General features: G+C 36.9%; 1 protein-coding gene and 1 long non-coding RNA gene across 3 annotated transcripts in view; one reads left to right on the forward strand and one right to left on the reverse strand.

Moving 5' to 3' along the window:
• Nucleotides 1–7,069: 7,069 nt before the first annotated feature.
• LOC121304993 lies at nucleotides 7,070–21,634 on the reverse strand. Of its 2 annotated transcripts, XR_005948016.1 has the most exons (4): nucleotides 21,093–21,626; nucleotides 12,885–13,088; nucleotides 7,349–8,074; nucleotides 7,070–7,242 (listed from the first exon to the last, which is right to left on the reverse strand). It is a non-coding gene; the product is annotated as an uncharacterized LOC121304993 (long non-coding RNA). The 2 variants fall into 2 exon arrangements; XR_005948017.1 differs by having other exon boundaries at nucleotides 7,070–8,074; nucleotides 21,093–21,634.
• The window catches only part of LOC121304989 (suppressor of cytokine signaling 5-like), a 34,778-nt gene continuing 18,323 nt past the window's right edge, over nucleotides 9,093–25,547 (forward strand). The window contains exons 1-2 of the mRNA XM_041236455.1: nucleotides 9,093–10,615; nucleotides 10,735–10,802. The gene's annotated coding sequence lies outside the window, so the exon portion shown is untranslated. The remainder of the gene's footprint in view (nucleotides 10,616–10,734; nucleotides 10,803–25,547) is intronic.

The following is a 25,547-nucleotide window of genomic DNA, read 5'->3' on the forward strand; positions in this document are numbered from 1 at the left end:
CAAGCGGCTGCCGGGTATTTATAGGCTACTGGGCGTGTCGAAAATACTGTCCCCGCCCACATTGACACGAAACGACCGACGCCCACTAAATGTCACGTGTTTCCAAATTGTCCTTTTTTTTGGGGGGATTAGTCACGCGGAGGAAGGGAGGGGGTCATTTGTTTTTACTGACAGACCGTCATATAAACTCCATTATATAATAACAACATTACGCTGTGTTTATTTTATTATTTTTATTTTCTTAAATAATGATCTTACTAATCGTTTATTTGTATTATGATAGTAATCATATTTGTTCACTGTTTGGTGTGTTTTAAATGTGCATAATGTGTAATAACAATTTTGCGGTCAAGCACTTGGGTAAATTGTGTGTAATTCCTATACATGCAGTGAATTAAGTTCGTGTTGTGGTTATCATACGTGGTTATGCAGTATTGTTTGCTTTACAGTAACAAGCTGACAGCATTGTAAAATACTGCTCTGTTTTAGTTTCATGTGGTTAGATTGCCCGGATCTTGCGCCGGGTTAAACTGTCCATTCATGGGGGAAACGATCTCTTCAGTTTGAGTGGTAGTTTACCAGAACCCGCCTCTGCATTTCCCCGCAGCTTCGGAAAGCCTCTTGCTTTATTATTTGGCTTGACTTCTTGCCTGTAATGCAAGTCGTACCGATAGAGGGCTCCAGTGTTCACGCCAGAAACAACCGGCGTTTTATCATAGTGAAATTATCATCAAAAAAAATTAAAAAAATCAAATTACTCATCGCGTTTATAATTCTAGATCTGAATATATATATATATATATATATATATATTTACTTCAAACTATCGAGGGTATAAGCTTATTTCAATAAAAATTTTACGTGTAATACACATAATATGTTTTTACATTAAAGTCTATGTAATATTATAATTATATATATATATATATATATATATTTATATATATAGATATATATATATATATAATATATATATGATTATATATATATATATATATATATAATATAAATATTATTTATTTGCTTATACCTTATTAAAATATGGATATAGTTTTAATACTATCCCGTAGTCACTACACACTTTTTATCAGTGATGTGTGTACAATCGTAGCTAAAGTAGCTTTTAAAATAAATAAATAAATAAATAATAATAATAATAATAATAATAATAATAATAATAATAATAATAATAATAATAATAATAATAATAATAATGTGTGCGGTTTGTTCAGTATCACAGGACTATCAGGTAAATACTAAATACCCTACAGGAAGCTTATTCATAGATATATAATGTTTCAAATGACACAAATGACAAAAAAAAAAAAAAGAAAAGTTTATTTTTGGATGTACACAAAAGGGTTAAATGATTATATAAAAAATATTTCAGGACATGTCAGACAGAAGCCTTTCTGTGCAGGAAGAAAAGTAAATACAGTGCAGTAAACTTGATGTTTAAAAAACCTTTTCAATATATATATACAGATTATTTACACATATCCATAAAATATTTAACCCATCATTCATGTTTAGGTAAATATTTATCACATCACCCATTTTCTTTTCCCCATATCCCAGCTATATCTCAAACACAAAATATGGTTGATAAACACCAATAATATACTTTCTATTCGAGAACTTTGATGAAACAGTATTTGTTTTTATGTATACTTCTTTCCCCCTGCAGTGATTCTAGGGAGCAGTTTGTGGATGGAGTGCACAGATTTATTTTTGGCACAGCTGAGTCATTAAACCCAGTATTATATTCCTGTAAGAAATCAGAATGCAATACCACACATGAGTCATTTTATAGCACCGCACACAGGGCTGAAATCTCCCTATAACTCTCCTTTCAGACAAACAAAATCATATTTCAGTGGCCCATCCGTCCGTTTCTACTGAAAAGGAAACAGAATGAAGAGGTTGTAAGAGGGGCCTATTCAGGGTTCAAGTATTAATGAGGAGAGGTAAAAGAACTGAAAGTATTAACCAGCTGACAAACAGATGCGTCAGCACTGCAGTAAATGGAAGAAAAACAAGTGTTTTAAATTAACAGTTTACGAAGGAGCATAATAAAGGCTAAGTAGTATGCTTAAACAAGACGTACATTGTGCTTTTTAACAATATCAGTGCACCTGGGCAGTCTGTCCTTTCTGTTATTCAGAGTTTTTTTTTTTAATGAAACAGGCCAAGTTAGAAAAAAAACAAAAAACAAAACACCTTCATTTACTATCTGTTATGTGTTTTTAGCAAGGACATGCAAACTGCAGACGTGTTTGGCTACTAAAAGCTATTCACAAACCTCAAGTCCGTTTTAAGAAATGTTTTTAAGGATTGTTTTTAAAGTTTTTGGTTAAACAGTGCTTTGAATAAAAAATAATAAAAAAAAAAAAAAAAAAAAAAAAAAAAAACCCAGAGAATACACTTCCAAACCTTTCAAAAACACCTGCAAAGGTTTTCATGAATTTTAATATGGGATTAGATTAAATTGAAAATAGTTTCTTGAAAAGGGCCCAGCAATGTATTTTTTTACCAGCTATTTCTCAACAACAAGATATAAGTCTGTTTTCTTCGTGTGGTTTAAAGGGGTTATTTTATATCAGCTACGTTTTGCAAATCTTTCATTTCTTATCTGTTTAATACCTTATTAAGTGTGTTTTGTATGATTATCTATAGTTTCCTTCTTTATGTTAGTTAATATATTGTAACCTAGGCCAAAATAGTTCCTGAAAATATTTCCATTAACATAAGATATTATAAATGTGTATAGCAAATATACGGGTTAGCCCGGGTTGTATATAAAGTGTTTTACTGTTATATACAACCCATGCATTGCCACTGAAGATCATTAAAAAAACGAATACTGTACAAACACACACAAAGGATAATGTTCTAGTGGTTCTGTCACACCTCAGGGTTGTATGTCAGCTGATTTACTGAGATAGCAGGTAACTGGAGGTTACACTTTCATCGCTTTTTAATGAGTCACGGCTAAGTTTTTGTTTTGGGGTTGTTAAGGGTTCACCCTTTACCTAAATAATGTTAACAGGTCTATTTTCATTATACGCTTGAGGAAGCTGAGGAAAACTGAGGATACAGTTATACATGCATTACATACATGCGTTAACCTTACGCTGTGTGTATCATTTAAATATTGGGGAATGCCCTGCACATTAGATCCCTTTTAAAGATTTTAATAATTGTCATTCACGTGCACACATTATTGCTCGTGGGATTACGATAACCCTAGCAGCAGCCCATTTCTCTGAGAAAAGGAAAACAATTCAAACAGTCCTATTGTAGATTACTAACCGAGACCCTCTTCTGGTTTTGCAGGCTGGCGTTTCAGAGGTTTGGTCACGGCTCTGTGTGCTGTGAGCAAGAGATAGAAACTAACGGTTTGTTAGCAATCAGGGTGGGGCCTAGATCTGTTTCGCTGACACACAACCAGAGTCTACAGATGTACTGCATATCAGGGGCTTTCCAGTTTGTGCGGGCATTTGTGTGTGTTTTGAAGGGCTAGTTTAGACATGTATTATGTTATATGAGATCTGATTTGAAGAAAGTGGCCCCCAATTCACAAAACTGCTTTGTTAATAAGGATGTTTAAAAAAAAAAAAAAAAAAAAAAAGAGGGTTTGTAAATATTTACTTGGGTTTATCAGTGCGTTATCCGCGGATACAAGGGTGGACAAACAGCACACGAGACCCCCAAGGATTTAGTTATTTATTTGTTAACCTGTATGTTTTCGCAGCTGTTTGGTGTTTCGAGGGGGCAGTGTAATCACTCTTGCTTGACAGTAAGTCCCAGCTTACTTATTGTGAATTCTTGGCTTACAGTTGAATGCATTACCGGCAAGGGTAAAGCTGAGGGAACACGAAGCCACTTTGTGGCTTGGAACTTGGTTCCAGGAGAGCAGAATTCAGGCCTCTGCACTGCACACCAGGAGATACTTGAGGTTTGATACAACAACCTCAAACTAGGTCCCCCGCTTAATGGGGTAATCTAAATGGACTTTAAATGTCATTAACAAAACGCTGTTTAAAACTTTAAAAATGTAAACGACTTTCATGCATTGCTCCACAACACTTGAATTTTTAGTTCGGAACCATCTTGCACCTGTTTGTAGCTGTAACGTGGGAAAGTTTTGTTTCAAGGGTGCACGAAAGCATGACAATAAACTGATAGGTAACTGGCATTATAAAGACGCAGATGTGCATGCTGTAGGTTATTGGATGTTTATGTATATAGTAAAATGACAAGATGGCACATCAAGTGAATCATGAAATAATCCTGTGTACTTTTATATTGTGGACATCGTCATTTGTTTAGCAGACTGATATCAGAAGGGAAAGTACCGGTTTTTCTAATGGCACTATATGGCAAACACAAATAGTAGCCGAGGGGTGTGTTTCATTTGGAAGGAAATAAAACCCAAAACATAGCCAGACATCCAGCGTACGCCTTATAAACTAAACACAGGAAATGACCGAGCAGCCTTCTGTTCAGACTGAGGCCCTCAGCGGTGCTGCTTGTGTGCTCTTACCCTTGCACTGCAAGCCTTGTCTGAACAGGCCCTTGAGAAGCTTCTTGCAGAACTGACAGACTTTGGGGCGCGTGTAAGAGTGCATGACAGAGGTGTGCGGGACCTTCACTTTGGACAGGAGCATTTTATCCAGCTGGATGGGATATCTTGAAAAGCAGGCACTGCCATTTGTAGTGCATTGGTACAGTTAATCGCGTGCACTGCAGTGTGCTGCCTCGAGAGCTGAGAAGCACAAGCAGTGCCCTAACCACAGCCCTGCCTGCCCGCTTGTCACGGATACAGTCTTAAGTGGGCTACAGGCTGCAGCGGAGATTGTATGAAATGTTCCACCCAGCATGGACATCCTTTGCATTAACAGACAGGAAACCACACTAGAACAACCCATCCCCTCATTGTCATTGCAAGAGACAAGTTCCATTCTGAGAACAGATCGAGAGCAGCTGTTGCTAAAACTACAAGTACAATTTTAAACCCTCATTGTGTAGCTTAAAATAAATTTAAACCAAGGTCCATCACCAGTTCAGACAAACGGTGGTTCAGACACGCTCACTTTCGACCTTCGATCGATGGAGGTGCTTCCAGTACCAGAACTGTCAGACGAATAGCTGGAATCTTATTTGTCTTTCAATAAACAATACGCCTAATGATCCAAAGCAAAGATTTCTATTTTACCTCACTCCATTATGCCCCCGCTGTGCGGCACAGGTCGTCTCCTCCCCAGCCTCCACCTGCTTTTTGGCTTCTTCTAACAGGGCAGGGCAAATATCCTGCCCCCCTGCCCATGGCTTCCTTATAGTCAGCCTCTTCACTTAAATTTGCGAGCTAATTTATGGTCAGTGGTACCTGGAAAGGTGAGGCCAGAGGCCAGAGAACGTAGCGTAAAATATAGCAGTGTTGTGAATTCTAAGCTTTTGTACATAATCTATCGCACAAGTTTACTTACTGAACTCTGTGTTATGAGGCTGTATTCACAAAAAAAGGCATATTTTAAGAAATATTTTGTTAAGGACTTTATTTTTAAACAGATTTAAAAAAAAAAAAAAAAAACATTTTTGTCTTAGTGCCGTATGTCAACACATGCAGTCGGAAAACCTCACGAGAGAGGTAGTGAAGACATATATGTAATAAATAAATAAGTAAATAAATAAGAATAAATTGTCTTGTTCTCATTAAAGGAGTTCATAATTCAGCTCACATTTTTTTTTCTTCTTCACAAAAATGAATACAAAAACTGAAAGGGTTAATCTGCTACTGTATGCACTGGCACGGTTGCATAGCAACGCTCAACACACAGAAGAACAATCAAAACAGCAGCAGAGATCCCTGCAATTTTAAGCTGACATTTCACATAATTGATCTGAAACACAAGCAAGTGATTCGAAAGAGGAGTTGTAGAAAACAAAGCTCAGGTGTTGGTAATGAGGAATCTTCTTGGGCAGTAGATAAAGCCACACTGAACAGGATCGTTAATCCAGCTGCTTTCAAAGCTGCCTGACTCACAGATTGGAGAAATGGGCTTTTTCGGGGTGTGTTCACACTGATTTTTAACAAAACATTTTCAGTCGTCAGCTTGAACTATAAAGTTGGGTGTGCAGTGATATCTGATGCACTACTGTTAGGTTTTCCACCTGTGTGACTGTATGACAAGGCAAAAGTGAGGCAGCATTTTCAAATAAAAGCAATTACTGACTGGGGCTTTTAGCTAGCCTCAGTGGGAGTTCTGTACGCAGACCATACCCAATCGCACCACAAACAAACCCCATTAATGACTTAGCCACTGTGCATTTCTTGTTCAGTTACACTTCCCCACTAAAAGAAAAGTGGTGACCAAGAGAGACAGTTGTGGCCGCAAACAGTGAAGGACAGAGGGAATAGACAGTTAAGCTGAGGGAACACGAAGTCCCTGTGTGGCTTGGAACTAGGTTCCAGGCCACTGCATGGCACAACAGGGGAGACTTGAGGTTTGATACAGTAAAGTTGCCTCAAACTAGGTATCCTGGACTCAGGTTTCAAGTCGCTGTTCCTGAAAAACTGGCTTTGTGTCCAGGTGTGTACAGTAGTGTGCAAATGTATTAGAACAGCCCCTTGCTTCTGTAGTTTTGATTTGTTGCGCAAATGAAACCAGACCACTGTAACTGAAAATAACTTAGACAGGCTACACATGCAATTAAAAAATAAAATAGCAAGAGAAAAGGAACACAGAGCCACAAATGGTAAAACGCATGAGACATTTTGGAAGTTGTTTTAAGACACCTAATTAAAGCACAAAGTGGTCTAGCATTTTCACACATGAGTGCTTACTGTTTCTACATCGCTGATTACTGACCGAAAATTAAAATTCTCACACCCAGAGGTTTTCGTGCAGGTTGGTATATAAAGGACATACATGATAAATCTTGTGGTGTTTGGATACATTTGCACACTATATAAACAGTTAAGCAGTATACAATAGAGCTTTAGGACAGTGAACACTTCACTAGTTCATATAATCAATATAACCAATCAATATAACGTACCAATATAGAATACAAAAGTATTTATTTCCAGTGCAAAACGGGTTAACAAGACTGATAGCTGAGGAAGCTGACACACAGTATCACAATTATAAGTGCTGATGCTTCTAAACTTCTTGTCTTAGTCATCCTTGATCATAAGTAGAGGTCTTCAGTCATCCAAACTGGAAATCTCCTCAGTTTCTGAAACTCCGATAGGGAAGGTATTTAGAAAACTGAAACAAAATGCAAACCTGAAGCTAACAAAAACAAAAAAGAAAAGAGAAAAACCACACATGCTTTCACTCACTTGTAGAGCCTCCAGGAATGTGGGCAAGGGCTAAGAAAGCAGTACATCTTTACAGGGCCTTATGTAGCGAGAATGAAAAAAAATAGGAGGTGTAGAAAGGGAGATACAGATGGCGGAACAGAGTGGAAGGAGAGAAATGGGAGGGAGGAAGGGGGATATGAGTCAACTGTGAGTCACTAAAAGCTTGCAGGGTCAGCATTTTGCAATGCAAACATAACTAGAATCATTAACATTCCCAATCATTGGGCAAGTAGGCTATTAACACCAACCCTGCCCTGCACAGCTGTAAAGACTATATCAGTGCTATTATAAACGTAAAGCTATGTGAAGTTTTGAACTAAGGCATTGAACTAAGGAGTAAATTGCCACTCATCAGACTTATGTGAGTAGCAGCTACCAGTACTGTTCATGGCTGGTAAAAGCACGGCCGTGTGGTGAGCAGGGTGAGTCACACAGTCAGAGGAACGCAGGTTCATGTCCTCGCGGTGCGAAGTCGATGGTCTTCGCTGGGGATTCTGGCTCGGGTGAGGAAGGCAAGGACTGTTTCTCCTCATCACGCTACAGTCTAGTGAACTCAGATTGACATCTGCAGGGCTGGACTTTGTCCTCCAGAGGCTGGTAGATCACTGACACCCTCTCCCGAGTTCCTGGGTGGAAACTGGTTCGGTTGTGGGATCGGGGGATGCCCACTGATCCTTCAGTTTTCCTGAGTTGTACTGGGAATTGCTGCGTTGAGAGAAACATAATTGGTAAACACTGTCTGTCCCCACTTCTAGGAATTTATAAGGTACTGTTCATGACTTTATTTGAAGGCAGTTCAACTTTAATCTAGTCAGTAGGTCATTAACATAGCACTCTTGGCATTGCTGAGACGTGGAAGAACATTGTGTAGCATTTACACATGATAACGTGTTCTTATTTTGATTTAAACACGTTGGTTAGATACCAAATTACATAACCCCAAAACAAAAAAAAGCAAAATCTTTGAAAAACTACATGTTTGTAGTAATTGCGTCAGTAATGATAACAGGTAACTGGTTTCAGTCTCCATGGCTCTAGCCTGCCCTGGACTGGAGGGAACACCTTTTCTCTTAGGGGGTGAGGGAGCAGTTCAGTCTCTGTGCCTCAAGCCTGCCCTGGACTGGAGGGAGCACCCTTTCTCTACGTGCAGGTCAGTCTCTGTGCCTCAAGCCTTGCCTGGAGGGAGGGAGTGAGTAAGAGGGTACACACAGATACTCAATGTCCTATAATTCTTCTATATACCGCTTTACTGTCAATAGACAGTACAGATACTCAATGTCCTATAATTCTTCTATATACCGCTTTACTGTCAATAGACAGTATAAGTCACAAATCTAACATTTATTTTGTAACTAAAACTTTTTTTTGGTACAATATGTACTAAATAATTGGGTTTTCTCTTTTTATCAAATAGTAAGTATTCATCCTCATATATATATATATATATATATATATATATATATATATATATATATATATATATATATATATATATATATATATATATATATATATGCATATAGTGCCTATAGAAAGTCTCCACCCCCTTTCAACATTTCCACCTTTCGTTGTCTTATAGCCTGGAATTACATTTTTTTTTTTCATTTATCTACACATCCTACCCCACAACTTCCAAGTGAAAAAAATATTCTAGACATTTGTAGAAAATGAATTAAAAATAAAAACTGAAATAGCTTGGTTGGATAAGTGTCCACCCCCCTTGTAATAGCAATCTTGAATTAGCTCAGGTGTAACCAGTCACCTTCAAAATCACACATCAAGTAAGTGGCCTCCTCCTGTTCTAGTCTATGTTTCTTGCCTTTAAAAAATGCATTTATAGAACTTAACCCTGAGCCTTTAAAACCAAGTAAAACGTGGCAGTCTTTCAAAGCTGTTTGCTGTCACGAAAGCCATCTTGATAAAGCCTGCTAAAGCTGCCTGAACCTTAACGGTTCAGTTCAGCACCATTTACTTCACGAGTGCGGCGAGCATAGTCTTGATAATAAATTATTATTATCACTATTTAACAATAAAGATATCGTTCCTCACAATTCCATGTGTAGGTAATTGAACCCACTTTTGCGAATTATAAAATGATTTGGTGTACACGCCACAGCGCTTCCAAACTGAGGAATGTTTTGATTCATTCCAGAAAATGTTGAAGGAGAATTTGTCTGTCAACTACACTGTGGCACGCAAAACTGCAGCCTTTCAGCAACGAAAAACAATATCGTGACAAGCAGTCTTGAGAGGTCAAATCCAAGCCTGTCTGTGCTTTTGTAAATGTAAAGCTGTGAACAGTTTCTGCCAAAACTATAGAGCGTAAGGAAGCTCATGTGATGCCTGTAAATGAGTAGCACTATTAGTAAGTTTCCATTTCAAGGACTCATCTACAACATAAACATGTATTGTTAGACACAACACACGTGGCAGCTAGTTTTAAACCTCAATAATCAAAATAATGATCACTTAACCCAGTCATTGGGTAAGTGGTAAAGGAATTTATTTTCTAAGTATACAATACGTGTTTAATGCAGTATTTGTGTAATTTGCCTGAAGAGAAGTCGTCGTTGTTGTTGTGGGTCGGTTGTACTTTATCTCTACTCATACAGCAAGTGTGTTTGTATGCCTAGCACAGCATTGATTTAGCCTAGCAACACTATCCCTTTTACCACAGTAACTTCCTTCTCTGCACAGGCAGGCTGGCTGATTTTAGGGAAATAAGCCATGTGATGCATCCGCCTCCATTTTGCAACAACACGAGAATCGTGACGTTAAAGATTTGAAACCACAGTATACGTTAATGCAAAAGAAATGTCTAATATAATCCGTGCCCAAAATATGCAGAATTAATACATGACAAAAATAAGTAAATGCAAAAGTCCCCAAATCAATGTATTTTGTTTCCTGATCTCTAGGGAAATTCCTGCTTATTTTATTTATTTATTTATTTATCCATTTAAAAAGGAGCATGTATTTTTCATCTAAATTGCATGGCTATTGTTCATATTGTTTTGACCCACTCCATTAGTCATCCCTGCTCTCTTATGCTACAGGAATGCGTGCAACTTAGAAAATAACAAGAACATTCTGTCTGCACAACCAGGAAACTCGGTGGATAATTCTTCACTCAGATATCTCACTGTGTAGGAACGCATTTAATATACAACCAAAAATACTTGCACATACATCTGGGAACAAGAACAATGAGCTTATCCATCCCTTCCCAGCACACCATTTCTCTTCGTAAGGCGATTATAAAATTGCTATATGTATATTATTTTGTAAACTTAACTGTTGGTTTCACTTTGTACCATTTAGGATATTATATCCTTCGATTAAGTTTGCTTTCCCTTGTTTTCCAGGCTGAAGAGAGCTCTTAAACTGGCCTCATAGCGCATGCTTTTCTATATCTTCGAGTGCAGTAATGTTGGTGAGTGCTTTCAGTGTTTGCTTTATTTGTTTGTTATAACAGTTTGTTCCAGTACCCTTCCCTCTCCACTGTGAAGAGTATACATTTTCAAATTGATCCAGCATGCCAATCCCATGTGATAAGGAGCAACTCTTCAGCTTTTCCAAGGTCTCAGTCTGAAGTAGTGTAGAAATATTTGTAAAACAAAACGTTCTTGTCCTTTTCTCAATTAATATATATATATATATATATAAGGTTAACTTGAATTTATATTTGGTTGTAACATCCAATTTGCAAGAAGTTTAGAAACCAACATTGATAACATTTCTAGTGCTAGCTAATAACAGTGAAGAGATTTCTTTTTTTTTTTTTTTAAATCTCGATTTGCAAGATTTTTGTGTGAAAAAAGAACCTCTGTTTCTCCAGAACCACTAGCCAGATTTATTGGTAGGCCAGATAACATATGTTAGTAAACAGCACATTAAATGGATTTTTCTGTGTATTTCAAATATATATATATATGGGTTTTCATTGTGGTTCATCGTAATTCCTGTAAGTAACCTCCACATGGTATTTCGTTTCGATTTGTATCCCCCATCTGGAACTTGTCCGTTGTCAAGGAAATATATCTCAACAGTTTGAGTCACTAAGCAAGGGCGAACAGCTGTAGTCCATTCGAATAGCCGACCAGCCCTGCAATGAAATTCCAGAGTCAGTTAATAGAAACCACCATGCTGGTTCCCTTGGAAGCCCAATTCCTATGTCAGCAAGGAAGTGGATCAAATACCAGCCTGCCATTTTGTGTGAATGGACACACATGACTGCTTTTGTTTGACATGCATATTTTGTTATATCACAGAAACGCAGTACTGGGACTACACATTTACTAAAGCACGTTACACTTACAATAGGACCTCGGTTTTTTATGTCTCTTCCGAATGATGACTATCATATGACTATCAGAAGCTTGATTTATATTTTGTCGGGGGCATTACAATGTGGTGATAATAAGCGGGGGGGGGGGGGGGGGGGGGGGGGGGGTAGGGTTAGGGGGGGGGTGACATTAGCAGGAGTGCTATTAAGTGGTTTTTACAGTATTATGAGTGTGTAGTTGTATGGCTAATGAGAGGGGCATTTATGTGCAAACTACTTTTGTCATTTATTGAAACATAGACTAGACAACACTACTATATTAAACATATTATACCCCTGCCCATAAATTATCTCCCAGATAAATGGAGAGGATGACTGTAGGGAAGCCATGGGCAGGGGGGACAGGACAGCTGCCCTCCCCCGTTAGACAAAGCCAAAAGCAGGTGGAGGCTGGAGAGGAGGAGGTAAACTCTTTGTTCATTAAGTGTAATCTCGCTGCGTGTCTGTGCTCATTATAAACCCACTCTGATAGGCTGGCAGTAAGACCAAGTCTTCAGTTAATAATTCAGGCGTTTTAAAGAGGACGTGATGGGAATACAGCGTGGGATGGATTTTCAGGAAGTTTGGATAAATAGGTGCCTCCCTTTTGAAACTTCACTGGCACCGTAACATGATTCAGACAGCTCTGTACCCACTTAGAGCTAGCAAATGAATTCCTGTAAATACGACCTTGTCTACTACCATCACTGCGTAGAACCTCATATTGTCCTGTGTCAAAGTTTAGGGTTAAATTATCTGTAATATTTCAGTGCTGTACTCCGGATCAGGAGTTGAAAACACGTGAGTCACTGGAAAGCCATGACTGGTTGCTGGCTTAAGAACAGAAGAACACAAGACAAGCTTGGGAATGAGAAAAGGCTGTTTGGCCCATGAAAGTTCATGCCTTTTAAGCACCATATCCGTCCCTACTCTATAAGATTTAAATGCAATGCACACTAGAATAAAAAAAAGAACTTCAACTTGCTAGTAAAGGTGCACAAAATACAACATAAATACATTGGGACAGCACATATTTTAAGGGCAGTGTTATGTCTGAAACAACTGACCTAATTTGTAAAGGGAAATAAAAAAAAACAAAGATAAGGAGACGTTCCATTTAAAAGTAGGTCAGATTGAAAAGATTAGGTGTCATAATGGTCTCGATTTTAAACAAACTTTAAAACAAAGCACCTGTATCAGCACGTAATTAGTTCAGCAGAGTTTGCCAAGGTGTGGTATCGTTGCCGTGGAGACGATCCGCCAACTCTCGAACAACAACCAAAGCAGGGAATGAGCTGAGCCAGTTGAAATTCGGCACAGCGTTTTTAACTGGAAAGCAGTAGACTTGTTCCAAACAATATGTTCAGGAAGGAGCGACTCTTTAGTTGTAGTTTCCTGGGAAGAAGAAAAAAAAAAAAAAAACACACGTAATGCAAGCTAGATAAGACTAAATGTCTTTATATCAAAGTCAATGCCAGCTTTATCATTGTTTTTTTTTTTTTTTAATTTTTTTTTATAAATAAACGACTGACAGCTAGGGGAAAAACCCTACTCTATTTTTACAAAGCCCACCTAAATGTCAGATCAGTGATCAGTGCTCTTCCACATGTCCTGGGACCGTCTCGCTGCTGCTCATGCTCATGTTCATGTTGGTTAGGGGGAGTCCGTGCTTCATACTGAACAAAAGGGGCCACTCCAGTGTTTTACTTTAGGTGGCATGAAAACCAAAGCTTTTTATTAACCTTCATCTAAACTGCTAGGATTCAGATATTTTTTTTATTTTTTCACCATGACATAAAAATGTATTATATCTTTACTAATATTGTGTGTAATAATTTTGATTGCCTTTTTAAAAAAAAAAAATACATACAGTACCTTCTTTACAGTATGTGCAATGTATACCTTAGTTTCCCATATAGGACAAAACATACCTATAATGTGCTTGTTTGTATATCTATCTATCTATCTATCTATCTATCTATCTATCTATATATATATATATATATATATATATATATATATATATATATATATATATATATATATATATAGAGAGAGAGAGAGAGAGAGAGAGAGAGAGAGAGAGAGAGAGAGAGAGAGAGAGAGAGAGAGAGAGAATATGAAAACGTTGTATAAGTGACAGATATGGCTAGAATATGGCCACTGTTTTTCTGTTGATGTTTTAGTGCATGTGTTTCTTTTCAAAGTCTTGACAAGGCAACTTCTTGTACCCCATAGAGTTCACTCAAACAGCTTTTCAAATTTCTAAACAAAAAAATTAAATACAAAAATATGTCCCATTGCATGTACAACCAGGTCTTTCTCAAACTTATATCTGGGACCTGTATGTATGATCTATTACAGTCACAAAAGATTTATATGGAGAGTAGAAAAGAACATGTGTTTAAAATATACAGTTATACATTTTTTCCGTAAGCAGAGCCAGCCAGATGTGGGTATTCTTTTCATTCAAGCAGAGTTTGTCCTACCCATTGCATTCTTAATTAGAAACAGTCTCCCCGTCTCACATAGACTTCCATTCAACAGAGCAGGGGCCTGAAACTTTAAACCAAGGAAGTTCCAACATGTGAGCCTGAGATTCAGGAAACTCTACATTCCAGTAAAAACAGTACTGGTTTTATTAGGTCCGTTTCCACCTGGTGAAAGCTGAGTTTAGGGGAAACGATTCACCATGACAAAAATAAACAGAACGTTCTAGGGGCAAAATTACCAAAAGTCACAGAAGTACATGAGACTTAAGCAAAGCTCTTTGAAAATGACACCTGTACATAATCTATGTTTTTTTTTTTTATTCTGGTAAGAGAAAGGTAATATTTCTGGCAATTTGAAGCAACTGCGTATATATATTTTTTACAGAGTTTTATTTATTTATTTATTCAGTTTGTTGATTGTAGAGATTGTGTAACATATCTATGGACCTTGCCTGGCCACTTAATTAGGACCTGTATATCTTGTTGAACTTGGCATCGCCCTGGCGTGTAAAATATTCTCCTCGCACACCCCTGGGTCTCTTGATTACTCTGAAAGGCTGAATGAATGCTGTAGCATACTTAAGAATCACTGCTGATTCAGTCCAGCCAAACAATGCTGCACTTGTACCCATTGTGATCCCATTGTGTCCTGTTTAATTTGATGGCTACTTTCAAGACGGGAATGCTACCAGGCACATAATAGTGTGAACCAGGTTTGGGGAGCAGGCCTGAGACTTGAGAAATCTTACACGGCACCACAATCCACTCATCTCAATCAAATCGAGCATGTCTGGGATGAACTGGAACAACACATTCATCATCACGATCCTCTGCACCAATCAACCCAACTTAATTTTAGGTCCTGATAGTATGATTGTAAGAACGAACTCAAAGATAGGTTGGACTATATATATACACACACACACGCTATATCTATATATCTATATATATATAATATATATATATATATATATATCTTATAATATATCTATATATATATATATATATAATATATATATTATATATATATATATATCTATATATATATATATATATATATATATATATATATATATATATTATAATTCATAATATATATGTATATGGCACGTATTTATCTAATGAGAATTAAATGCTGCGTTTAAGTAAAAAAAAAATCATACATTCTCAACATCCCACAAATTTAAAAAAATAACTTTTCTTTTCCAAATGTACTCAGTATAGTCCATGTAAAAACATTTAAATACAGTGCATCTAAGATGGAAATAAAGCACAAGTTTGGTTACAAAGCACCAAAGAAGAGGGTAATCAGTTATCAAAATTAATTGATCTTGGAAAAACAGCTGTCAGTGTGTGTGTCAGTGTGTGTGTCAGTGCGTGTGTGTGTCTGTGTGTGTGTGTGTGTGTGTGTGTGTGTGTGTGTGTGTGTGTGTGTGTGTGTGTGTGTGTGTGTGTGTGTGTGTGTGTGTGTGTACGTTCACCTACTCCTTCTCAGCCTCCACCTGCTTTTTATCTTCGTCTAATGGGGGAGGGCAGCTATCCTGCCCCCCTGCCCATGGCTTCCCTACAGTCAGCCTCTCCACTTATCTGTGAGATCATTTATGGGCAAGGCTACCTTAAAAGGCGAGGCCAAATAAAGTATGGTAAAAAATATATAATGTAGTAGCATTGTCTTCTTTAAGCTTTTAATAAATAATCCATTGCATGTTTCCTGACTAAATAGTTGGACTTAGTCAAAATGGTTTTGTGTCACTACCATCCAACTATTATACTGTAGTTATGTATGTTCAGTAGAGTATTATGTACTGTATGTGTAGTGGTTTTGACTAACAGCTAAGTCCCATGTATAGATACTTCACCAGAGCTTGTACATTGACATAAAGGCCCTGTTTCTCCTAAGGCCCTGTGTATGACCTCACTTTTTAGTGCAGGGCTGGGTATGTGACTTTGAATATTACCCAACCAGCTTGTTGGCTGATCTCTGCCTGCTGCTGTACCTGCAGTGTAAACTCTTAGACAGGTGTAACTGGCCAGGTGTGTTGTTGTAAAGCAAATTAAAATGCAATTTAGTATGTGTCTGCTACATTACTGTCGTCTAAAAGTAATTGTATCTGACAAAATTGTTCCATAAATCTTAGTCATTTATATTATAATTGAAAAAAATGTGACATTTTGAAATCCAACATAAAATTCTGTATTACTATTATGGCTTCCAGTAGACTTTTGTGACTAATTGTGTACATTAGGAAAAGGTCACTACAGTGTAACCACTGTATAATAATAATCTTTATTTTTTATATAGCGCCTTTCATAAGAGACCACCATCACAAAGCGCTTTACAAGATACGAGACTAGGGTGTGTGAAATATGCATCAGTTGTACCTGCATTCTCAAGTGTATTTAAAAAAAAATATATATCAGTCCTGTAGCTCAACATCAGGGCTGAAAAAGAGGAATATTTATATTTTACTGGCATTGGGTTTGGGGAAATAGGTTGTTATATTAAGAATTTGTTTTGTGTACTACCAGCTCCGAAACCAGCCAACGTTTGTGCCAGGAAAACTCCTGCCATCTGAAAAATGTACATTTGCAGAATGTGTAGAATTGCAGTATAAGAGCACGCATGGGGGAAAGGATTTCATTATGCCTGCTAGACTACGTTTACATAGCAAAGTCACTGGATTAGTTCGATATCCATCCCTCCTTGTGTTTGTTCTGAAAACACCAGAGCCGCGTCATTTGAACAGTCAGTATGACTCACTCCGCCTTTTCACATTCTGTCAACTCCAAGTAATCTTGCTCTCAATAGCTAATGAAGCCTTGCCGCTGTTATTCATATAAGCAAAGGCGCAGAAGGCTTAACTGTTCATTCATTATAACGTCACACCTCTTAAATGAGTCATTAATTTGAAAGCACTTTTACCTGCTTTACTCTCTTTCTTTTGAAATGCTTGTATATGTTCTTCCTTGTAGCTGAACCTGGTGTCACTGCAATTGCTGTATTACTAGTGAAGATTGTGGCGTCAGGCCATATTTTAACACTTGCAGGGTAGCTTCTGAGATTTCTAAGACAGATATCATTCACTTTGCCCATGACCTGTTTTCAGTGTCAATAACATTGTGCCCTTTTGAAGCAAAATGCGGGCACACAGAGGTGTCAAAATTACTGCAAGGAGCGATGGATACATTTTCTTCACACCAGCTCAACAGTGTTTCTTTTACCTGTACTTGATTACACTTTTGGTGCGTTTGCAATGGCCGTTTTTAGACTAAAAATAAAGGACTAATGAAATAAGGAGTAATGAAAGCATATGGCCACATCTCAGGGTCTATCCTCGTTAAACAGGCCCTTTAACTAAATGATAGTTTGTTGTAGAAGAGCTATAGCTGATTGATGGTTTCTCATTCGTCTTAAAATAGCTGGGTCCAGGAAGTGAATTCGTCACAGCTCTTTTTATAACTAGCACTACGTTCCTTATCTCTGCTGATTTTGCTTCTATTTGTGCTGCCTCTATTGCCCTTTTTGACGTCAGTGCTCGGTGCAATCAAAGCTGATTGTTGGTCAATGGATGAACGAAAGACCATGTGAGTCCCACAGATTGGGTTGCCCTTAATTAAATCTTGCTTTTTGTTATCTCTTACTCTTTCTATATTAGTGAAGTGAAGTGCTTGCCAGTACTCGTTAGAAGAGTATATAGACAATTCAGCTAATCAATGTGATATGCATGTACAAAACCATCTTTCTAGTTCGTACTGGCTGCTAATCTATGGTAAATGTAGCCAAAGGAAAAGCATGAGAAAATTGAAAAATCGACATGCAAATTTACCCTAGTATACTTTTCTAAGGGCACTACCACATGGTGCGCAGGGTGAGTCATACAGTCAGGGGAGGTAGGTCAGCGTCCTGGCTGTGCTGACGATCTGTGCTGGGAATACAGTAAGCAGTGGACTCTACTGACCAGATGAGCCTAACAGAGGTCACACATTGAACCTCATTCCTTCTGATCTGCAATTGGGTTACTGAGCTTCTGCTTCATCCAGATCATATTTACTTAATTTTTACCTATTTTTTAAGTCCATATTGTATGTAAACCAACTGGAAAACCAACAGGGTCTGTTTTCTGATGCAGTGTGGTCAACAAGAAAGAAAGAAATAAAATAAATGAATGAGTTGTGAACCACATTCATTAAGCTGGCAATTGCTCTCTAACCGTAAATATTTTGTTTTGTTAGTGGTTGGTTGGTAACCCTTTGTTACAGTCAGAAGGACCTCAAAAGTAAAGAGAAGCAACGTTTGTGGGCATCAGTCAAACACTGCCACTAGTCACTGGTAAACTGGAAAGATTTTGCAAACATCTCCACCCCCCACACACCCACGTACTGGCCCCTACCCCTAACCCTTTATTTACTCTCCTCCAGTGGAGAGATTCTAGCAGTGGAAATGCCCAATATCCTGCTGAGGCTATTTATAATAATTAGTGAGCAAACCAGAATGAGAAGACCCAATTTATTTTTCACACCACAGAAAACATAACTACGAAAACAAACCCACATAAAATAACAACCCAGCTGTTAAACTTGTGCTTCCAGCATTACTGCAGGGGACCAGAAAACTGTAGCCTTTTGTCAGCTTTTTTGAACAAATGTGGCCAAAAGTTTTGCATCCACCTACAGAATTAACAAATGTTGCTTCATAAAGTCTAATAAACCCTGTTGAATAATGTTAACATGTTGAATTACACACCGCATTGTAGCTTTCCATATACTTAATGAAAAACTGACTACAATTGAAAAATATACTACTATTATGGCTTTACCCCATCACACTTGGATAAAAATGAGGCAGGCTGTTTAGTCCTGGCACTTAGGGTTCTCCAGACAAGCACTTTTTCTAACTAGAGCCTTATAAGTTCTTATTTAAGAGGTAGTTTTATTTTGAGGCACGTGGTTATGTCAAAAATAGTCCACAGCTTCCTTTCGGTTTTCAGAAAAGCCTGCATGATATTTTTCTGCCCCTGACAGTAGCCACCTTTGGCCCACACAGGCCTACGCTTCATGTGTGTCACAGGGGGACTCTTCATTATATTCTGTGAAGTGGAACAACACAAGATGCAGGCTGTTTCCTTTCCTGTCCATGTCATTACTATGACCCTTCAACTCTTCCCAGGGAGAGCGCTTGGAAAGTTGCTCTGAAAGCCAGGAACAGAGAGAAGGGGGACTCTAAACTCTAGCTCTGGGATTTCAGGAAAGGAAATAGATGTTGTTCTGTAATTCCTGTCATATTCTTGACAGGAACAGATGGACAATCTGACCTTGACAGGAACAGATGGATAATCTGACCTTGTGAATCCATTCTCCCAATGCCCTCTTGGACTTTTCTGTGTTATTGTGCTAGGTTATGAATTCAAGAGGTGCTCTTCAGTTATAGCTGCCTTCTGTAGCCATGTGAAACTTGTCTAGCACACCTTTAAAGGGGGTAGCACTGATAATGTTAATAAAGCAGATATTACAAAACCTTGGTTAGCGTTCATTTGACTACAGTACAGCTCTGGCCAAAGATTTTGTATCACCCTGTGGAATTAAGAAATTTTTACTTCGTAAAGTCGAATGAAACCTGTTGAATAATGTTACGTTAACATATTGAATTACACACCACTTTGTAGTTTTCCACATACTTAATGAAAAACTGACAAAAATGATAAAATGTGACATTTCGAAATCTAACATGAAATACTGTACTAATATTATGGCTTCCGGACTTTTGCAATACAATATAATTTAGTTTGTGTTATATATATATATATATATATATATATATATATATATATATATATATATATATATATATATATATATATATATATATATATATATATTAATTATGTCTCAATCCTAAAGTTCTAGGTGATGCAAAACTTTTGGCCTGAGCTGTACATAACATGAATATCACATTTTAATTTGACTTAAAAATAACTCTTGAGTCGAGGCTTTGTGAATACGATCAGGATATTAGATCAGGCTATAATCATACATGGGGTTGAGTTTACTTAAAATAGCAATTGACTGCTCAAGTACGAACCCTGCCAATAGACAAATATGAAGCACTATGACCCTTCCCTCCCTTCTGGCTAACGGAGGGACAAGCCGGGAGTTAATTAGCGAAGCCAGCTCTGATTTCATTCCTTTGGAATGTACTCTCAGATGTGTGTCCTTGAGGTCTGTGTGAAGCACTGGACTTCAGCCAAGGCCTAACTCCCAATCTGAACATATTTCCGCTGTCAATCAGCAACGTATGGAGTAACACTGAATTTTAAATTTAAACCCCTGGAGCTTGCCTTGCTGTAGCCATGCTAAAATCACAGCCATGGTATAAAAATGCCTTTTTCAGAGGTGTAGTCTTAAATCTGAAAGTACTGGAACCTCAGTTTGTGACCTTGAGTGGGTGACATAGTTGGATAACAATAATGAAAGAATAAAGATAATCCTGGTGTGATGTAATTTCCACCTGGAGCAAACACATTTCATATGGCTGTATCACAACAATATCAGGGTCTACTATATTTTATACAAATATTTGTGTTTTGTTTCAGCCAAATCTGTCATTTTAAGTCAATTTTCATATTAAATTTCAATGCATTTTTTTTATATAGCACCTTTCATGCCACTGTGTCTCAAAGCAATTTACTTGCAGAAAAAAGTATAATAATAATAATAATAATAATAATAATAATAATAATAATAATAATAATAATAATAATAATAATAATAAAACAATTCATAAAAAACAGGAAATTATTAAGAATGGTTGCTAAAATGCAAAATTACAAAAAAAAAAGAAAACAGATAAAAACAATTAGCCAGGTTATAAAGGCTAAACTATAAAAGCGAGACTGTAATCTTGACTTACAAATATTGACCGAAGCAGCATCTCTAATAGAAAAGTACAACGAGTTCCACAATCTTGGGACATAAACAAATGCACTTTATCCTCTCCTTTTCAATTTTTCCTTTGAGAGGCCAGCATTAGCTGACCACTTGCAGCTGTCACTGTTCTGTCAATGGGATCCTTTGTGACTGTCCAAACTGTACAGTGCAATTAAATTTGAATGGCAAAATAATCACACTCCTAAAACTAAAATGCATATTTCCGTATTCTAGAAGCCACGTATATGTGGGAAGCTTGCGCTGTGTCCTGGTATCTGGAAAGTTCAAGTGCTTACACTCAGAAAGAGAGAAGGGGGAATCTGCAAAAGAGGACAGCTGGGGGTCTAGGGGGGTGTGCGCTTGTGATAGCAATGTGAAGGCTAATACCCAGGTCAGACTGCGCAAAGCTAATACTTAACACTTGTGCAGCCTGACTCATTCACTAAAACTGTACATGATAAAATAAACAATAACCTGGTGAAATGTGAATAGCAAATGTTAAAAGAAAACTGTGAACAAACAGATTAGTACTGTATATAATATTTCATTATTGACAAGAAATAACTGTGAATATGATTTAAAAAAAAAAAAAAAAAAAAAAAGAAAGTTGTTTTTTTAATCTCCTGAGTATAAAACTTTATTTTATTCATAAATCAGATTTAAAAAAAGATAAAATCTGTGACAAATATGTGGGGACAAATATGTCCTCATGGATATCTTAAAATGTAATCAAGCACTTGTAACTTTCAGACAAAGCCATGGTTAACTATTGCAACATGCTTACTGTAATAATGTTGCAAATATTTATTTTAACTTGGCAGTGCTTCATCTGGTGATGTGGGAACTGAAGCAATTCCTGTACTGACTGCTAATGTCACTGCATACGGGCAAGTGATTTAACTAAAAGCTGCCGATCCCTTTTAATTATGTATTAACTACATCTTAATTAGGAAACTTTAATGAGTGATAGCGTCAGCCCATTTCTTAAAGTAGATTATTTTGCGTGATATAACTCTAAGTGAATACCTAACCCTAACCCTTTTACAATATGAGTCTATACTTATCGGTACTTATGGTGTTAAAAAAAGATTTACATGTTGAATACATGGCATAATAACATTGGAATTCTATGTAAGTACACGTGTATTTACTATGTAACTAGTAAGTAATTAGAGACAATTTACCCAGATCTTATATAACATTGCAGTAGCACACATTTTTAAAATATGTATTTATTAATAAGAAATCACCACCCTTTGCTTTTAGTCATAAAAAAATAACATATACATAAAATAAATACTGTACTTGTTAATGGATTAAGAAATCAAAGTGGAATTAAAGGGTGATTTATATTGAGAACAAAGTCTTTAACCTTTGGTACATTCTCGAAATAATCTCTTTGGAGGAAAGGCAACACTGCCCACGACAACACTCTGCATTTTTTATTTATTTATTTTTAAATCAGCATTCGCTGAAATTCTGTTGCCATATTTGGAGGTTGGGGAAATGAAAGCCTAGCAGTTGCTGGAATGGTTTTACTGGGTGACATTTTCATATTTTGACATGCTAACAGTATGAACTAACTAACTAACCTTTAGGGTCACCAGACGTCCCTGGAAAACTGGGATTGTCCCACTTTTTAGTCTTCATTTTTTATCCCAGTCAGAAACAGTACAACTGTACTACTGTCCTCAGAAAGTTAACATCAGAGTAGCATGACGTTACCTTAACGTCATTCAAAAATAAAATGAACAATTTCATGGATTATTTGTTTAATAATTGTGATTATATGCACATCACATGTTAAAAGGTATTAAATAGCTGATCTTTTTTTCTAATTTGGCTTTCTGTGCATGTTTTGATTTCGATGGCAGTAAAAATTAAATAATGAGTTGTTATGATCTGCAGTAAATATAGCCGGTGTTTAATTTTAAATTGTGATTGTGTTATTATACACTGTGATGTTTACACACTTCTTTGTAGTCAGTGAATTGAAAAAACAAAAACAAAACCTCCAAGTTTATCACTCTGGAAACCTGGAACCCTATTTACCTCCAGTCAAATCCAGCAAAACCAAACTATACTAGCAAAAAAGTATAACTACAGATACAGAATGACATTTAAAGATGCTGTTTAACTTCTGAAACTTGCAAAATGAATAAGCCAGGGAACAAATTAATCTTCAAAAGCTTTGCCCTGCAAATCCAATCTCTGAATGCGAGTTATATTTTAAATGTCAGTTGGTTATTTAAATTCAATTGCAGCATGTCTCTAGCGTAGTATCATAAACTCTGCATTTCTAGTGTCAGTGTTTTATCCAAATTACCTGCTCTTTGTGAAGTAGATTAGGAAGAAAATGCAAACTTTGTTTTTATCTTTTTTTTTTTTTTTATCTTTTTTTTAATTTACTGTTGGAAGATTTTTACAAGTACACCACTCTAGACCTGAAGTTTAAACCACTGCTTTCTCAGAACATCATCACTTCCTGCGTTGTAGGTCAACACCACTGCTTGATCTTAAAGTTCAACTGCACAGATTGATAAGAGTGTGCCAAGCTACTTTAGGTGTTTGGGGGCTGCTGTTCAGTTCTAGTTGCTGCCAGAGATACATGTAAAGATTACGTTTAATCTTGATTGTCTTTACAGAAGCTATAGTCAAAACACCTTGACATATACAATGTGTTATACATTGGAGCATCTTCAGATTGATTGATCCTGTATAGGTAATCAGCCAGTATTTCAAATATTTTAAAGGCTCCAAAACTAAATTCACACAAGTTATATGACTAGGCTTACAATGTTGAAAACTTTTTCCCCAATGGTTACTGATTTTTTAATATATATATATTATATATATATATATATATATTGAACAAACACGTTTGTTTTGTGGACACGTAAAGTCCTCAATAAACTTGTTTGTGCAAACCAAACCGCCTGTGCATTTCCGGAGTTAGATGATAAGGAACTTGTAACAGCACGTAGGCACGCTCGTGTTTGTGATAAGATTGCGTATAGAACGAGGGGGCTTGTTTTTTATGCTAAAAATAACATTCATGTTAACTGTTTCCTATCCAAATGCCTGCCACTGTTTGGGCTTCTGTATAACCCTGTGTGACACAGACGGAAACAACAAGGGAACACTCTTTAAAACGCGTTTTAGGGGAAATTGATACTGACTGTGATATTAAGTTAGTATACCAGAGCTGTATAATGTCACTCTTCTGCTTATTGCGATCACATAATTGCAATGTTATTGTGGAAAGCTACAATACATACGTCATGCAAAAAGATGTACACATTAAGTACACTGTAACTACATAACAGCATTCTGATTATGCGTAAGTACAGATGTCTGTACTAACTACTATCTGCGTTTTCTACTGAAGTCTGGTAACTCAAGTAATAACGAAAGCCTACTTCACAGCATCTATTCCCGACACCTTACACAAAGCAGAATCAATACAAAACAAAACTACAACGTGGTTACTCGTACTTTCAGTTGTACCAGTATTAGGGTATTCTGAAAATGCCAACCTGAGGGAACATGACTGGTATTTTGGTTTTGTAGGTTTTCCAATCAATTTTTAATACGAGTAACAAATGTGCCAGTAGCAATACAACGACGTGTTTAAACAGTATGTCAGAAATGGCAATTAATAGTTTAAAGAAAATTTGACAAGTTTTATTTAAGACCTGGACATCGTTAGGGAATCAAATAGGGCATCAGTATAACGGTTTGTTAAAATGACTGTGCGGATTAACTTGTGTTCTCAAGATACTTGTGTGTGTGTGACATACAGACAGACCCAGACAGACACCTGAAAAACATTCCTGCAATCTGATATCCCCAATAGCTTATACTAAATCATGTGAATACCAAGTTTCATCACAATCTGGTATGTGGTTTCCCAGATGTTTGCAAAAAAATGTGTGACACCTAGGGTTAAGGTTAGGGTTATATCATGCAAAAAGATGTACGTGTTAAGTGCATTTTAACTGTGCATAATAACATTGTAATTATGTGTAAGCGCACATCCATTTACAAAGTAGCTACTGCCTACATGGACAGTAATTAGAGTGTTGTCAAAGTGTTAGGTGCATTTTCATTTGAAATCTTGCTGTCTGGCACTAGGATCAATGCATCTTTGTTTGCAAATGATATAAAGAATGATATCGATGCTGAAACTACCGGTTCTATTCATATTGAAACTGTATGCTTTGTGCCAAGGTGCGCAATACGGATACAATCAATTGCAGATGTGCATGTGAGAATAGGAAGGCATGTGACACGAGACTGAGTAAGAACATTGATGAAGTTGCGTGCTTTATTCTTGGCTTGTTGAAGTGGCAATGATTTCAGTATTATTAATGAACAGAAATGCTTTGGGTATTATACTAACTTTTTTTTTTTTTTAATCGCGACGTTATCTATTTTA

This window comes from Polyodon spathula, chromosome 40, assembly GCF_017654505.1.
Source record: "Polyodon spathula isolate WHYD16114869_AA chromosome 40, ASM1765450v1, whole genome shotgun sequence".
Taxonomy (NCBI): Eukaryota; Metazoa; Chordata; class Actinopteri; order Acipenseriformes; family Polyodontidae; genus Polyodon; species Polyodon spathula.